The sequence below is a fragment of the Anser cygnoides genome, chromosome 4 (assembly GCF_040182565.1).
Source record: "Anser cygnoides isolate HZ-2024a breed goose chromosome 4, Taihu_goose_T2T_genome, whole genome shotgun sequence".
Lineage (NCBI taxonomy): Eukaryota > Metazoa > Chordata > Aves > Anseriformes > Anatidae > Anser > Anser cygnoides.
Genome location: NC_089876.1, coordinates 42,011,992 through 42,024,272, shown reverse-complemented (window position 1 = coordinate 42,024,272; position 12,281 = coordinate 42,011,992). Strand labels below are relative to the sequence as shown.

At 38.9% G+C, this 12,281-nt stretch overlaps 1 protein-coding gene across 9 annotated transcripts in view; it reads left to right on the top strand.

The window, feature by feature from the left end:
* INPP4B (inositol polyphosphate-4-phosphatase type II B) overlaps window positions 1-12,281 on the top strand; it is a 294,090-nt gene that overhangs the window by 47,255 nt on the left and 234,554 nt on the right. Inside the window, exon 2 of one of the 9 annotated variants that reach the window (XM_066996677.1) lies at window positions 9,602-9,828. The exons of 7 other annotated variants lie outside the window; for them this stretch is intronic. The gene's annotated coding sequence lies outside the window, so the exon portion shown is untranslated. Of the gene's footprint in view, window positions 1-3,067; window positions 3,089-9,601; window positions 9,829-12,281 lie in introns of those variants that run through there. One more of the 9 variants, XM_066996674.1, reaches the window with a different exon arrangement.

Genomic DNA, 12,281 nt, shown 5'->3' with positions numbered 1-12,281 from the left:
TGCCAATGCAGTGTCTGGAGGGAGGAAGCTGCTGTCTTCACACTGCTCATGAAGAGATAATGCAGGGATCATGAAGTTGTCTGAAACAACTGGGGCAGAACACAGAGTAGACAAACATAATCCTTGATTTCCTTAGTAGACATTGCTCTGAAGTGGTTGTAGTGCTATCCCAGACCCATATGTTTTAGCACTCCCACAGACCACTGCATCTCGGTGGCACCAGAACGCTGTTTTTCCTTGGTATGGCAAGTGCTCGCTGAGCTTTTGTTACTGAGGGCCTGTGCAGTGCCACTGAGGTATACGAGCTGACTTGTGGCACTTGTATTTCCAACAGTACTTGGAGTTTATAACTACTGTGTTATGAGAGTATTTACTCCTATTTTTACTATGAACTGAAAGACTTTCTCTTTTTCTCCCAGCTTAATAAGATCCTGGCAATCCCTACTGCCTTCCTGCTGTCTTTGATTCCTTCATCTCTCTTGCTGCTTCTCCTTCCTGCCTCCAGATATTACTGACTTACTCTCCAGATAGCGAAGCCCTCCCTTCCCTTCCACTGCTGTCAGAGGCAGACCTTTTAGCCTGTGCCTGCTTTGATAATTCTTTTCTGTCTCTTGCTTTTCTTTAGTGTCTACTTTGACCTCTTGTTTAACTTGTTCCTTAATCTTTCTTTCCTCTAGCTCTTTTATGGGATAAGCATACTTTAATCCTCCCTGTTGTGTGCCTACCTGTCCTCAACTCACCTGCTTTGCCTGTTACTCTCTTTGATATCTGGACTTTATTACTACTTTGTTTACGATAACATCTTTTGCAGTTGCATCCTGGGTTTTACTGATCTCCTTCGAATGACCTTTTCTAACAAGAGCTAAGAAGTGTCTATCTTGTTCCTGCATACAACTGACACTTCTGATTTCTGTTGTTCTGCTTTCTCTCAGTCATTTTCAACTACTTCCTTCAAGTTTATTACTTTGGAGGATTCATGGGGTGCTGTATCCAGAGTTGAAGTATATATGAGGAAAAAAATTAAGATAAAACTGCACATTCTTCAGTGCTAAATTGCATCTAGATCTGCCTCAATACTGGCTTGCCCAAACTATGCTTTCACCTTGCCTTTCAGAGATCTCTTCCTGTGCATTTGGCCGTGAATTCAATTTCAGCGTGAATCAAACAGCTGCTTAATCTTTCCTGTCAAGTTCTTCCTCCCATTGCTTTTGGTGGCTGAAGTGAACATCACTTCCCTTCCTGTAACTTGTTCCATTGACTTCAGCATCTCACTTTTAATCGGTATATGTTTCTAAGTATTCGTGTTTTCGCTGTCTGTTCTGCAGATTCTTTTAGAGAAGGAACATTTCCTTTCTATCTCGTTGTCACCTGAAACTCTGAACTGGGTTCATCTTACTTTGTGTTTTCAGTTACTGGAAGATTGTTTTCCTGATCTTGGGAGAGATAAGATGTGGTTGTATCAATTAGTTCTTGCAAAAGTAACTTTCCTGTCTGGTTTTGCTAATAGAAACCTGATGGGTGTGTTATTGGAGGCAAGAAAGGCTTTGAAGCTCTATGGGCAAGCGCTGAGTGGACAACACGTAGCAGTCTCTGAGTAGGTTGCAACCAAAATAGTTTGCAGTTATCTCAGTGCATTACTTCTTAACACATGAAAGAAACCTAGGGAAGGAGAAAGACTAATAACATGAGTGGACAGGCATGCTACACTAAGCGACGACTCTTGCTATAATCCTTCAATCTTCCACTCTCTTGCACTGAAGAGAATCATGAAAACACTTGATTTTGTGTTTTGAAGTACAAGTTCTCGTATTGTGGTATTGAATAGAAGTGGAAGAGCTGCTTGGCCTGCAGAACTGTTTCACTTCACAACATGTTCCAGTGACAGAGATGGTAGGAAGATAAAACTATCAATCAGAGCGCTTGATTATGACACTTCAGATGATGTTCATCAGAACTGGGTTATTACTTCTAAGAGGAAAATGTGAAGTTAGAGCTCTGAAATAGAATACTTAATTTTTTTTTTTAATGTTGAGTGAATAGCAGTTAAAGGAACCCACACACATTTCCTTCCCCCCCCCCAGCTCTTTCTAAAATCAAAACACATGGGTTGAGTCTCTCTTTTTTTTTTTTTTTTTATTAAGCAGTAAACCAGGAACTAGGTTGTCAGGACACTGTCGCTAAACTATTTCTTCACTGAAAGCAACCTGTGTGTGATATGAATCATAGAATCATGAAATATTGTTCATGATTCTATATCCTGCTGGACAAATAATGTAGTCTGGCTACCAGCTTGTGCATGCTGGGCTTCTCTACTTAAAAATTTGTCTGCTTTCAGAATATAACTGTTTAAATTACTGTGTACTCCTGTTTATAAATTGTCAGTAGATGGCAGCAGCAATCTCTTCAAGTAAGTTGTAGTTTACCAGCCAAATGAGCGTTATGCTAATGTTAGCTAATCCTAAGAAAACCTACTCTACTGCAGTAATTCACTGAGGACAAAGCTTGCTTTTATTTTTTGTCTAAAACAGGATTTTGAAGGCAGGGACTGGTGATTAACCTCAGTTTAGACTTCTTTGAGCCGGATAGTGAGAGAAGGGAAACCAGAGAAGCTTGAATCATCTCACAGCAGCACAGCGATTGATACCGGCCAGCCTGAGAAACTTGGTGGTAGATGCATCTTGCTTCTACCATCAAAGACTCTTCTGGCTAGTCAGTGCTTGCTGCACCACATACTTACTCATTAGTGAAGGCTGTTTTTAGAAGAAGGGAGGAGAGGAGCTGTATGTACATATATACATCAGTGTGCTGCTCTTTGAATTCTATCCCAGATGATCCTAACAACTTTTCTTTTGATTTTATTTTTATTTTTTTAATTTCTGTGGTACTTGCTACTGCAGTGGCTCTGAAGTTTGAGTGCAGCCTGATCTATGCTACTTGCCTTTGCAAAGTGAAGCATGAAGGGTGGTTTTGCTCTGCCCACGCCCTTTCTTTTCTTTCCGCTGAGCTGGACTGAGTTAGGAGGATATACTATGGCTGCTGAAAAATGCTTCAGGCAAGGGACCATTTTCTTCTTCTGGAGAACCTAACTGTAAGCCAGCTGCCATGACTTGATGGGGATGAGAGGTGACTGCTATGGGTTGTTTTTTTATTGGCGTGGGGACAAATGTGGTGAGGACACGGTCCTGGTTACACTGGGACTAGAAGGCTTTTTAGGAAGGTGGCATGAAAACTGAGGGAAAGAGGAGCTCAGCTAAATTGCAGCAAAGGGTAGCCATGCTTCCATGGGCTCCTGGCTGTACCAAGAAGGAAAAAAGCCCTTGTTTTCTAAACCTTTCTCTTACCCTGAATTTTAATGGGACTTTTGCTTTGAATAAGTTGAGTGTCTCTAAATTATAAGTTAATTTTGTATTCTAGCCTTAAATTTAGTTTATCAGTAGCAACTAATGAGTGTTGAGGATAAAATAGTGCTTTCTCCTTCACTATCTCTATTAACGACTACTATTTATTATTTCTTTTTTTTTTTTTTTTCCTCATCAACTCTGAGAATTGAGCTCTTCACAGTGCCACCAGAAGTTATTTCCTGAGTGGTGATAGCTAATTTTAAGTCCAGTGTTATAAAAGTGGTTGTGTTTTGTCACGTGCACAGCTTGCGCTTATCAGCACTGAGTTTTATTTAATACATTTTCACTTGGTTTGTGAGGGTAGCGAGACCCTACAGCTCTGCCTTCAGTTTCAGATTTGGGTCTCTTTCATTGCATTAGCAAATGTTATCACCTCACTATACACATCCTTATTCCTGGACATCTGTTAATGCAGGACTTCTGCCCTTTATGCCTTTGCAGGGTAGTTTTTCCAAACAATTGGTGAAGGACCTTGTAAAACTTGGTGAATGGTTCAGATAACTCTAATAAACTTGTGACATGTGGCTTCCTCTGTAAAACCTGTTAACTCTTTACCTTCCTATTATTTGCTTTTAGAGCTTTCTCTTTTTATTTTATTCTGTATTATAAATTTCTACTCATTTGGTCAATGCAGAAGAGTTTTGTCAGAGAAAGATTTAAAATTTGCTATTATGTGCCTGCTTTTGTAGAATGTTGGTAAAACTAATAACAGGCAAATTACAGGATTGGTTACGTTACTAACTTCATTTTATTTTTATTTAGGTTATTGTATGCTTTTTTTAAAGCTGAAAATTTTACCTGCATTAATCAAACTTGCACTTGATGATACTTAGAGCTTTATCCCACCTAACAGAAGTTTAGAAGAAATAAGAGATGTGTGTGTGGGGAACTTGTAGCTGACGTCATGCACACTACATATTGTCTTTATAGAAAGAAGGAACTAATGGCATATTGGATGCATTAAAAAGAATTGCTGGGTTTGGGAGAGCATTGTCTCCTCCCCCCTCACCCCTCCTTTAAGATTTTCCTTGAACTCTCAATAAAAATTCTAGCTAACACCCTGGGTGTGTGTTTCTTTAATCACATGCATCTGGCCTTTTGTTTGCTCTTGACTTCCCCAAGTTTCAGACTTTGTCTTGTCTTGACTATTTAAAAAGTTTGCTTGATATTGAACGCATCCTTAGAGTTCTGCCAGTGACCTTTCCTTTAGAGCAATATTTATAAAGAGTAGAACAGATGTGGAACACACAAGCTCATGAAACAAAAATGGATCTCTCTGTACTGTTTCAGAAGGGTATAAAAGCTTTCCTAATATAAGAACGTTCTGAAGCATTCCCATGAGAGAAGATGTGCCTCAGCATTGCCAGTGATGTCTCTGTTTTATCACAGCTTAACACACGAGTGCTAATGGATCAACTCTTTAGAGGATGACAATTAATTCTATTTCTGCTAAGTGCATTGCAGATACTACCACAGCGTGGTACCTGAGTGACAAGCTCCTGTGTCCTACCAGTATTGGGTGGTTTGATTTCATTGGAGTGGGGATCAGGGGATGCAGTGCTACTGCTTTGAGCAGATTTACCAGCGATTACGAAGAATCTGCAGCTGTTCCCTCTGTCTCCTTTTTGCAGGAGTTATTTTGATGATAGTGCCTTGCTGATATGATACCAAGTTGAGGTGAAAGGGAAGTAACTCATTTGTTCCCTTAAAAAGACAAAACAAACAAAAACCTTCTCGTAGAACACCTAGCAACACACCATTTTGGAATCAGTAGGTGGAACTGCTTTTAGCTGACCCAGTCCTTCTTATGTGTATCTCCAAGAAAAATAGGAAAGTTAAACAAACAGCCTTAAAATCTAATGGGACATTGTGAGTTTTAATGTCAATGCAGTTCAGGGGTGTAATGGGATTCAGTTAGTGGCCAACTAACTGGTGTTTTAGGGAAATAAATGCAATATACAATCTGTTTATACTGATGGAAGTTTGGGTGTTTTGAGGAGCAAGGCTATTTTATCAAGTGTGGTGAGTAATCAGGGTTATTTGGGCTGTGTTTTATTAATGCTTCGACAGATTCTGCTCTGCTCAACCTGACTTGAATAGCCAGGTATGGCAGTCTCAAGCAACCCCCAAGTTTATTAGCAAGTTGATTAGTTTGCCCTAAGAGTTATTAGGTAACACAGAAATCTTTTTTTTTTTTTTTTTCCTTATGTGAAGATGGCTGAAGAAAGGGAATAAAAAGTAGAGGAGGAAGCATTATGATGGCATAGGTTTTCTTGGGTATCTGCTTCCTCTTTTACATGTGTCAACCCTGTCTTTTTTTTCTTTTAGGAAATTTTATATAGGATTTAAGGAGTAAGGATTATGTCTGAAGTGCTGAACATGTGGCAGCTACCAGAAACCAAGTTACTGACTGGAATATTTCAGACTTCCTGTGCATTTCTCCTTAATGAACAAATATGGCAGCTTTTGTTAGGCTCATGGAAGCTCATTTATGTTCCTGAAGTTTTTTTCTATCAGACTTTCTTTTTTTCATCTACAGTGCAGATGTAGACGGAGCAAAGTTTGCTTCCAGTACCTTGAAAATACTGATTGGTCCTGCAGATCTCACTGACCACTTTTAAGACCAATCCTATATTTTTTCATATGGTGTTAAGGGATTGGTATTGGCTGCATTTTGTCTTGGAATCTTTCTATTTCTATTCACCAATGATCATAGTATAATCGCACAAAGAGCACAGGATCTGAGGCTTTCTGGTGCTGGTTATCAGAGTTTGTTAGCTAGCTTATGAAAAAAGCTCAATTCTGTAAGTTACAAAATTTTTTTTGAAGTAATTTTAAGATTGAGAACTGTGCTCACAAACTAATTAGGACACAAACAGAATTCCTGTGGCGATGAAATAATTAACACTTCAACAGACATGATTAAAACTTAGGTGTTTGTCTAGCCTAATCAAAAAGATGGCCATGTGGAAATGGAAAAAGTCTATTTTTACCTGTGTTAACACTAAACACTTTAAACATTTCAATTAATTCTTGAGTAATGTAGGTCGGGGAAAATTGTAGGTGGGAATTAAATACGAGGCAACAAAAGCTTCAAATCCTGTGACATTCTGTGTACTCTAAAGGTACGTTGCTGTTGCTTTTGTGAGTGTAAGTGTAGCTAATTGGCTTGATGTGGTTGCAGCATAGCTGTGGCAGGCTGGTCCCCCAGCTGCCAGGGCTTGGCCCAGGGTCCTGGGCAAGGCTGTGGGCTCGGAGATGAAAGCCAGCTGAGTGCTCCGCCTGGGCTGCTGTGCAGATGTATGGGGCTCTGTGCTAGCATTGCAAAAGGCTGGTACGTCATGGAAAAGGCACCATGGGCCAAGTCACAGGCTATTAATAATAATCAGAGGGTTTAAATACCACTGAAGTTTGACCTTTGTAAGGAATCTTGATAGCCTCTGCTAGGAAATTTATGCAGTCTGTGGCCTGGGGAGAAGCTGTGTGTGTGTGTGTGTGTATATATATATATATATATATACACATATATATGCTTTTATTTGACGTGTTGCTTAGTTGTGAAATAAAAATTATTTCTGTTCAAGCTATTTTCTACTGAGAAAGAAGGATTATTCCTAGGAAAGGCAATACAAATAAATATGCTACGTTTTATCTGGCAGATTTTAAACCAGGAAGAAAATACAGCTTTTTCCCTTACCTCATCTTGCTAATAAAGACTAAAGCATTTTATTTTGTATTTCTATTTTTGTCTTTTCTTTTTAAAAAAACAAAACAAAACAAAAAACAACACAAGTAGTGTATCTAGGATTATTGAACTGAGAGTCTGGTCATTTTGAAATGACAAGATATATCCAAATAGTGTCACAGACACAAAAATAAACGACCTGCAAGAAAGTTCAGAATTTCTCATCCTTACATGTTATGTGAGAAGTGAAGACCTACTCATCTGTCGCTCTACTCTAAGACAAGTTATGTCAGTATAGCTTCCTACCACTTCTGGAAACTCTGTAGACAGTTGAGAGTAAAGCATCTGGTGAAGGTTTCTGCCTCTGAATCTGTAGAGATGCAGCATATCTGTCACTAACAAGACAGACTATATTAGCTCACCATGACAGTATACTTGAGTCCATGGGGACAAGAGCAAACACTTCGCGTAACTGTCTTCTAACTTCTTAGATGGTTTACTTAGGTGGGTCCCCTTCATGCTGTAGGCTCCTGTGGCTGTGGTTAGAGCTTATGGACTGATGTGGTAGTGCTTGATCCAGTCTGGGCAGCACAATTCATGTTGTTGTTTACTGGTATAACAGACTTCTGGTTTGAGTTTAAGCTTGATGCTTATTCACACTTGGCACACTTGAAAACCTCTTTACCATAATTGATTTTATAATTAAGCTACTCCTGTACCTTTTTTTCAAAAATAAGTGAACTGTTCAGGTAAATCTACTATGGTTAACAAAATTAATAGTTTATTTTCTAGAACAAAGAATATTTTTTTCCATCCTAGTAGCAAAAAGTTGGGGGGGAATCATTGAGGATCATTTGTGCATATGTATCATGAATGAGTGACGGACTAATAAAAAGCATTGGTAAGCTACTAATGGCAGAAATGGCAAAAGAAAAAAACGATCTGAATCTGAATTTGGACTAAAATTTAAGACTGACACAAAAACTGTCTATCTCAACTGAATAAATTCCCCCTGACCTCATACAGGTAGATGCCAATCTGTTTGTTTATTTCAGGCTATTGTTGATGTGCATTTAAACTTCAGACAGATTTCATATGATACCTTGAGAAATGAGTGCATGGCTGGTTTTCCACAACACAAGTTGTCTATAGTCTGGCTGTGTTTGGTTTTCAGTAAGGCTTTCGGGAGATGGCACCAGCTGGACTGTGTGTTGATGCTGTGGAGGTGCACTGTAGCTGTAACCGTTCTCATTTCTTTCCTTATTGGTAGTTTTGGACTTCTTGCTTTTCCATGATATGGGGTCTCATGCTGGTCCTTCAAGTATGGTCACATCTGAGATGTTTTCAATTACTCATTTGGCAAGAATGGGGCTCTCATGTCATTCAGTAATGCATTTCTGTTCTTACTGTAGAACAGCCTGGAGAAAATGGAAGCTTCCGGTGTTTATTCATGGAGGTTTTCATTTCTATATTTTATTTCTTCCCTTCCTCCTCGAGCCCTCTCCACCCCAATATCTGTAGTAGATGTAAATATCTTGTCTAAATCTGCACACGGTCTCTGCTTTTAGCCTCTATATCACTAGTTTTGCGTTTGATAACTTAGTTCAGACAGCCATTGGGAGAAAAATGTCTTTGGTTTCTTCCTGCTTGGTGTTCGAAATAATTTGGATCTAAGTCTGACTTCCTAGTACTGACAATTTTATCTTCTTCCAAAACTTGGAAGAATCTGAGAGTGTTGTTTGAGCTTTTTGTGGTAGTGCTTTTTGTCAGCTGTCACTTTTAAATAACAGGGATCCAAACCTTCTATACAGACACGCAAGCTAATTTGAACGCTTTCATTCCTGTTCAACAGTACTCTGCAGAGAAATGCATTTCTATTGAATGAAGGAAAAAAAAAATTAATTCTTCTTCAAATGAGGTTTTGAGTACATAATCTAATTCCTACAAATTAGATAAACTGAGGATGAGGTTGAATGTAATTAATTTGTTACTTGATTCCTTAATTGCATACTCTGTTTTTTTTATTACATGCTTTATTCCCCATGTTCCTTTTAGGTGTTTATCTATGAGTATGAAGTTCACAGTTGAGAGAATCTTTATAGCAATCACTTCACTGTTCAGTTGTATTTATAAAGCAGGCATTTGGAGCAGTGCATCTTAAACAGTCCTTCCTGCTCACTGTCTAGAAAAATGTAGCCTGAAAATGGGGTCTTATATCTTACGAATAAAGTAGCATAATTCGTGTAAACTTTGCAGGTTAAAATATGTTATCGACAGGAATGAGCTTCTGTATTCTAGAAATTCTGATCAAAAAAATATGAACCATGCTTCCACAACCTTCTGGTAGCTGCTCTCTGGTTGTTTCTTTATCTCTGTGCTTATCATGAGTCAGGATTGTCTAGATGACCCTGCTCTAATAGGTTTGTGGCTTCGTGTCTCCATCACTCTGCTTCATGGAAGAGGTTGCTATAGAGAGGGCAGTTCGGAGCTGAATTCTGCATTTCTTCCCTTTAAGGTTATTATCCCTACCTCTAACGTTCTGGCAAGAACAATTATCAGCAAGCAGTTCCCATCCCTGAACGGAAGTTACAGGTTCTCCCTGATGCTGGATGCTGTGCAGAGTTACCTAAATCATGACAACTGCCTTCTAGGACAGTCCTGAAGATACATATTGAAACCTGCCTGCAACAGCAAAATAACTTTCTGATGGAATGGTAGAATGATGACATCTTACTGTTCAAGGTATCTCTAAACTTGACTTTCTAAACCTCTTCCCATTTCTATGGGGGAGTTTTTGTTTTAAAAAAACAAATCGCTTTCTCTTTTTAAGGTGTATTAGACAGAATTGACAGAATGCTCTCTTATTTTTAAATAAGCACAGTTTTAAGAGCTGTACAGTTTAAAAATAAAAAGGAAAAAAAACTGGTATGAAGTCTGTATACATCTGTGTTTACTGCTTAAAGTTCAGTTGATTACTTTTCAAAAAAAAGTGTGTCTGGGGGGGGGGGGCATGTTTTTTCTCCTTAGAACAACCAGTGATATATGGAACAGTGTGAAGTGTCTCCTCAGTAAAGTATTGTTCTAAAACATTGCTGACTCTTTCTCTTTTCTTTCCAGTCATGCAGGAGTTCCAAAACAGTAAATATTCAGATGTTCTACTTGTAAAGGAATATAAATTTTCCTTTCTGAAGTGAACAGAAGACTGTTGAACGAAGCCAGCTCTTGCCTATTAAGTAATATTGTTGTAGCTTGTAAAATGGGGAATGGAATATTTTGAAACTACAGCTTTCATTTTGATGTATTGCTGGCTGTTATGCCTCTCAGAATTATAAAAAGTATACTTAAGTGTGAATCAGAAAATAGTGTCAAGGGAAAAAATGTTGCTTTTTGGCAGTGGTTTAAAATAAATTAAACTTTGGAGTTGTTCAAAGTCAGGTGTTCCCATTTTGATTCATTCCCTTGCATCAATATATTCCTGGCGTTCTGTGTTGTGATGACCTTTTTCTTTTTTTTTAAAAAAAAAAAAGGAAAAAAGATGCAAATTAGAGAAGCCAAGCTGCTTTTCTCTTCCCAGCCCTGAAATAAGAATATTTTCTAGTCCAATAAGTAAGCAAGCATTTACAAATGAGGAAGGAGTATAATTTTTTAGAGACTGAAGTCTTCCACAGAACTCAAGCAAAAAGTGGTAACAGAATGAAACTTTTTTTTTTTTTTTAAATAAAAGATTGAGGATCATTAGTTATTGTTTGGTTCCCCCCCCCCCCGGCAGTTCTTCCCACATTATTGCCTGTGGGGGGGGGTTGTGAGGCCTGAAGGCCATGGATATTGCTGGCCCTAGGCTGTCCCTCTACCAGCCGCCTTCCAAGACCCCTTTGCAGAAAGCCATGGGTTGCAGTTAGAACTTGGCAGACTTTTTGTTCTCTTCAGATTGGCAGATGGTAACAAAACCTTAATTCATATCAGCCCTGCTGAAGCATAACCTAAACCACCCCTACTTCTAGGAGGAGATAAAGGTGAACTGCTAGCTAACAAAATGGCTCAGTGGCCGTTTCAGTGCGTGGTTAGGTGCAACTATGCAAGCGTGTGTAAAAGTTAGAAGGTGGAGACTGGGCCTAGAGTCATGTTTTCTTGCAAGTTCTTTTTGCATACCAGCAAAAGAGTGTGAGATAGGACTTAGCCATTAGTGTTAACAAGAAGATTAGTATTAAAAAGTGCTTTATTTTAGCTCTTTGTGGCCAAGCCCTAACTGCTGATTCCATCAATTGAATATTAAACAGTTTGTTTCCTTGATCAGAGTTTCCAGAATACAGAAGGTAGTCGAATATCTAATACCATTAAAATCTATTTTTTCCACATGCTATTTTCCCAGGTAGGATTATTCTGTAATTCTCTGCTTGAGACCATGGCATTGAAGTGCCTGAACTTGCACTGAAGCAAGTCTGGATTTATTTAATAAACTTTTTTTTTTTTTTTAAGTTAAAGATGATTTGTAAGCAAGTCTTCCTTCTCTACATCTTTTCCATCTGTCTTTTGTTGTTACTACTAGCTCATATTTATGATTCTAATGTGCAGGTAGGTGTCTTATATACTTGCACTGCAAGTCCCTTAGGTTCTTGGACTTGTTGACACCACTGGCGACAAGGATCTGGAGCCAGGTCTCGGTAACTGTCTGCTTAGGGCTCCCTTACTGAAGCCTAGAACAAAGGCTTGGCTCTACTGTATCATCTGCAGGTAAGGGGGTGGGGGAGGAGCAAGACAGTGGTGTGGAAAAAGGGAATGGTGTTTGTATCTTCCTTATGCCATTTCCCCCCCATCCACATTCACAGTAGAGGCTGCCTGACCTACAGCACTCTGACATATGGCTTGTCAAGTACTAGTTAGTCATATAAATTTACTTCCTTATTTTCAATCTAAATTTAACCATTTAATTATTGAGTTCCCTATGGCAGGACTGCAGCTTGTGCTCTGGAGCAGACATGTCAGTTAAGTTCCTAGAACTCTTTTCAGGCTTTCGGCAAGAGAAGGCAGTGATATGTCCCTCCAATGCAATAAACTGTTTAAGATTTGTCTTACTCTGGTTTTCTTAATCTATTGCTCTGGATGCCTTGGAAAGTTGACCAGGAATGATATTTGGAAACTTCCACACGACTGGTAAAGCCCTTAGATGCTGAGAGTAGGTAGAGTGAGATTGCAAA